The 5,000-nt window shown below is 62.8% G+C and overlaps 1 non-coding gene across 1 annotated transcript; it reads right to left on the reverse strand.

The window, feature by feature from the left end:
• Positions 1-751: 751 nt before the first annotated feature.
• LOC142006404 (5S ribosomal RNA) lies at positions 752-870 on the reverse strand. Its single transcript, XR_012643494.1, has one exon. It is a non-coding gene; the product is annotated as a 5S ribosomal RNA (ribosomal RNA).
• Between the last annotated feature and the right edge of the window lie 4,130 nt (positions 871-5,000).

The following is a 5,000-nucleotide window of genomic DNA, read 5'->3' on the forward strand; positions in this document are numbered from 1 at the left end:
TTAATAGTCCACAACCGAGACCCAGGGCCTTCCCCGCTCTCAACAACCTCCACCCACGGTCCCCCTCCACCGGGCTTAATAGTCCACAACCGGGACCCAGGGCCTTCCCCGCTCTCAACAACCTCCACCCACGGTCCCCCTCCACCGGGCTTAATAGTCCACAACCGGGACCCAGGGCCTTCCCCGCTCTCAACAACCTCCACCCACGGTCCCCCTCCACCGGGCTTAATAGTCCACAACCGAGACCCAGGGCCTTCCCCGCTCTCAACAACCTCCACCCACGGTCCCCCTCCACCGGGCTTAATAGTCCACAACCGGGACCCAGGGCCTTCCCCGCTCTCAACAACCTCCACCCACGGTCCCCCAAGACGCACGTTCCAAGCCTTAACCCTCAGACCATCCACCCCCCGGGGGGGACCCCACACCCACCTGACCCCAACTCACTCCCACCAAAAACACCACCACCGCCACCGCCTCAACGGCCTGCCCAACCCAGCACTCCCACACACACACCTGCCCCACCAACGCTCCACACACGCTTTCTTCCCTCTCCCCGACCCGACCCAAGCCATCGCACCGCACCGGGTGAGGGCCTTAGCTTCCTCGCCCGCCCCCCCGCCCCCGACACGCAGGCAGGCAGAGGGAAAGGCCTCAGCGCCCCCCAGGACCGTCGCGCCGCCTTGGCCTCACGGCTTCCCTGCTCCCGCACGGCAGACACACGCCCCGCTCTACCCCCGCTGGGGCCAAAAGCTGCCTACGGCACCTGGGATTCCCAGGCGGTCACCCATCCAGGTACTAGCCAGGCCCGGGACGGTTTACCTTCCGAGATCGGACGAGATCGGGGGCATTCGGTCCGGTATGGCCGTAGGCCCCCGCCTCCCCGGGCTTTAGCGTCAGCAGCCTGGCCTCAGTCAGCCGGGCCCAAACAATTAACCCGGAGGCCGGGCCGAGGGAAAACTTCCTCCGAGCCGGCCCAAGGGGAAGGGAGGACGAGGACGCCGGGCCCGGGAGGTGACAGGACGTGCACGTCAGACCCGGGAAGCTGTGCGCCCCGAGGTTAACCCCCGGGCCGGGGCGGGGAGAGAAAAATGTTCTAAGTCCGGTAGGGACAGCAGGTCAACCCCGGTCCGAGGCGGGGAGAGAAATTTTCCAAGTCCGGCAGGGACAGCAGGTCAACCCCGGCCGCCGTAGCAGAGGTTGACCTGGTGTCCGATTCGCTCCCCGGGCACCAGGTCAACCTCGGGCGCTTTAGCGGAGGTTGACCTGGTGTCCGATTCGCTCCCCGGGCACCAGGTAAACCGTGGCCGCTTTCAGCGGAGGTTGACCTGGTGGCCGATCCCCTCCTCGGGCTCCAAGTCCGGCAGGGACAACAGGTCAACCCCGGTTCCGGGCGGGGAGAGAAAAATTTTCTAAGTCCGGCAGGGACAGCAGGTCAACCCCGGCCGCCGTAGCAGAGGTTGACCTGGTGTCCGATTCGCTCCCCGGGCACCAGGTCAACCTCGGGCGCTTTAGCAGAGGTTGACCTGGTGTCAGATTCGCTCCCCGGGCACCAGGTCAACCTCGGGCGCTTTAGCAGAGGTTGACCTGGTGTCCGATTCGGTCCCCGGGCACCAGGTAAACCGTGGCCGCTTTCAGCGGAGGTTGACCTGGTGGCCGATCCCCTCCTGGGGCTCCAAGTCCGGCAGGGACAGCAGGTCAACCCCGGTCCCAGGCGGGGAGAGAAAAAATTTCTAAGTCCTTCAGGGACAACAGGTCAACCCCGGTTCCGGGCGGGGAGAGAAAAATTTTCTAAGTCCGGCAGGGACAACAGGTCAACCCCGGTTCCGGGCGGGGAGAGAAAAATTTTCTAAGTCCGGCAGGGACAGCAGGTCAACCCCGGCCGCTTCAGCGGAGGTTGACCTGGTGTCCGATTCGGTCCCCGGGCACCAGGTAAACCGTGGCCGCTTTCAGCGGAGGTTGACCTGGTGGCCGATCCCCTCCTCGGGCTCCAAGTCCGGCAGGGACAGCAGGTCAACCCCGGCCGCTTTAGCAGAGGTTGACCTGGTGTCCGATTCGCTCCCCGGGCACCAGGTAAACCGTGGCCGCTTTCAGCGGAGGTTGACCTGGTGGCCGATCCCCTCCTCGGGCTCCAAGTCCGGCAGGGACAGCAGGTCAACCCCGGCCGCTTTAGCAGAGGTTGACCTGGTGTCCGATTCGCTCCCCGGGCACCAGGTAAACCGTGGCCGCTTTCAGCGGAGGTTGACCTGGTGGCCGATCCCCTCCTCGGGCTCCAAGTCCGGCAGGGACAACAGGTCAACCCCGGTCCCAGGCGGGAGAGAAAAATTTTCTAAGTCCGGCAGGGACAACAGGTCAACCCCGGTCCCAGGCTGGAGAGAAAAATTTTCTAAGTCCGGCAGGGAGAACAGGTCAACCCCGGTCCCAGGCGGCAGAGAAAAATTTTCTAAGTCCGGCAGGGACAGCAGGTCAACCCCGGTCCCAGGCTGGAGAGAAAAATTTTCTAAGTCCGGCAGGGACAGCAGGTCAACCCCGGCCGCTTTAGCAGAGGTTGACCTGGTGTCCGATTCGCTCCCCGGGCACCAGGTCAACCTCTGGCGCTTTAGCAGAGGTTGACCTGGTGTCAGATTCGCTCCCCGGGCACCAGGTCAACCTCGGTCGCTTTAGCAGAGGTTGACCTGGTGTCCGATTCGCTCCCCGGGCACCAGGTAAACCGTGGCCGCTTTCAGCGGAGGTTGACCTGGTGGCCGATTCCCTCCTCGGGCTCCAAGTCCGGCAGGGACAGCAGGTCAACCCCGGTCCCAGGCGGGGAGAGAAAAAATTTCTAAGTCCGGCAGGGACAACAGGTCAACCCCGGTCCCAGGCTGGAGAGAAAAATTTTCCAAGTCCGGCAGGGACAGCAGGTCAACCCCGGCCGCTTCAGCTGAGGTTGACCTGGTGTCCGATTCGCTCCCCGGGCACCAGGTAAACCGTGGCCGCTTTCAGCGGAGGTTTACCTGGTGGCCGATCCCCTCCTCGGGCTCCAAGTCCGGCAGGGACAACAGGTCAACCCCGGTCCCAGGCGGGAGAGAAAAATTTTCTAAGTCCGGCAGGGACAACAGGTCAACCCCGGTCCCAGGCTGGAGAGAAAAATTTTCTAAGTCCGGCAGGGACAGCAGGTCAACCCCGGCCGCTTTAGCAGAGGTTGACCTGGTGTCCGATTCGCTCCCCGGGCACCAGGTCAACCTCTGGCGCTTTAGCAGAGGTTGACCTGGTGTCAGATTCGCTCCCCGGGCACCAGGTCAACCTCGGTCGCTTTAGCAGAGGTTGACCTGGTGTCCGATTCGCTCCCCGGGCACCAGGTAAACCGTGGCCGCTTTCAGCGGAGGTTGACCTGGTGGCCGATTCCCTCCTCGGGCTCCAAGTCCGGCAGGGACAGCAGGTCAACCCCGGTCCCAGGCGGGGAGAGAAAAAATTTCTAAGTCCGGCAGGGACAACAGGTCAACCCCGGTCCCAGGCTGGAGAGAAAAATTTTCCAAGTCCGGCAGGGACAGCAGGTCAACCCCGGTCCCAGGCGGGAGAGAAAAATTTTCTAAGTCCGGCAGGGACAACAGGTCAACCCCGGTCCCAGGCGGCAGAGAAAAAATTTCTAAGTCCGGCAGGGACAACAGGTCAACCCCGGTCCCAGGCGGGAGAGAAAAATTTTCTAAGTCCGGCAGGGACAACAGGTCAACCCCGGTCCCAGGCGGCAGAGAAAAAATTTCTAAGTCCGGCAGGGACAACAGGTCAACCCCGGTACCGGGCGGGAGAGAAAAAATTTCTAAGTCCGGCAGGGACAACAGGTCAACCCCGGTCCCAGGCTGGAGAGAAAAAATTTCTAAGTCCGGCAGGGACAACAGGTCAACCCCGGTCCCAGGCGGCAGAGAAAAAATTTCTAAGTCCGGCAGGGACAACAGGTCAACCCCGGTCCCAGGCGGGAGAGAAAAATTTTCTAAGTCCGGCAGGGACAACAGGTCAACCCCGGTCCCAGGCGGGAGAGAAAAATTTTCTAAGTCCGGCAGGGACAACAGGTCAACCCCGGTCCCAGGCGGGAGAGAAAAATTTTCTAAGTCCGGCAGGGACAACAGGTCAACCCCGGTCCCAGGCGGCAGAGAAAAATTTTCTAAGTCCGGCAGGGACAACAGGTCAACCCCGGTCCCAGGCTGGAGAGAAAAAATTTCTAAGTCCGGCAGGGACAACAGGTCAACCCCGGTCCCAGGCGGGAGAGAAAAAATTTCTAAGTCCGGCAGGGACAACAGGTCAACCCCGGTCCCAGGCGGGAGAGAAAAAATTTCTAAGTCCGGCAGGGACAACAGGTCAACCCCGGTCCCGGGCTGGAGAGAAAAATTTTCTAAGTCCGGCAGGGACAACAGGTCAACCCCGGCCGCTTTAGCGGAGGTTGACCTGGTGTCCGATTCGGTCCCCGGACACCAGGTCAACCTCTGGCGCTTTCAGCGAGGTTGACCTGGTGGCCGGCTGAGCTCTGGAAGTCCGAATGGGGTTGAATTTGACCCGTGCAGCCGACCTAGAGTTCCAGGCGGTCGGCCGCTTTTGTGAGTCGTTCCCGCCTGTTGCCGCTGGGGGACTTTTCACGTATAAGGTTACGACAGGTACCGGGAGAATAGTAAGAGAAGGCTTGTCTGGCTCCAGCCTTTAGAGACGTACACGTGAGAGAGACCGACCGTCGTGTGAAGGCCCTTCCCGGGGACTCGGACGAGGGACCCGGGCGGACGTCTGCGGGGACGTCTGCGGCGGTTCGGGGTGTCGTCTCGGGCCCGATCCTCCGGAGAGGGGGCTCTCGAGGGAGGCTCGGCGCACGTCCGCGGGGACGGCCGCCGGGAGCGAGGCCCCGCTCCTCCTTCCGATCGATGGGGCGCTCGCGGACGAGACGGAGAGGGCCCTTCGCGGGCCGGCACCCTTCCCGCGGCGGGCAGGGATCGCGCCGGTGTTCAGGCGGACCTGGGACCCTGCTCCTCCTTCTCTTCCGC

This window comes from Carettochelys insculpta, unplaced genomic scaffold (genome assembly GCF_033958435.1).
Source record: "Carettochelys insculpta isolate YL-2023 unplaced genomic scaffold, ASM3395843v1 scaffold_0057, whole genome shotgun sequence".
Taxonomy (NCBI): domain Eukaryota; kingdom Metazoa; phylum Chordata; order Testudines; family Carettochelyidae; genus Carettochelys; species Carettochelys insculpta.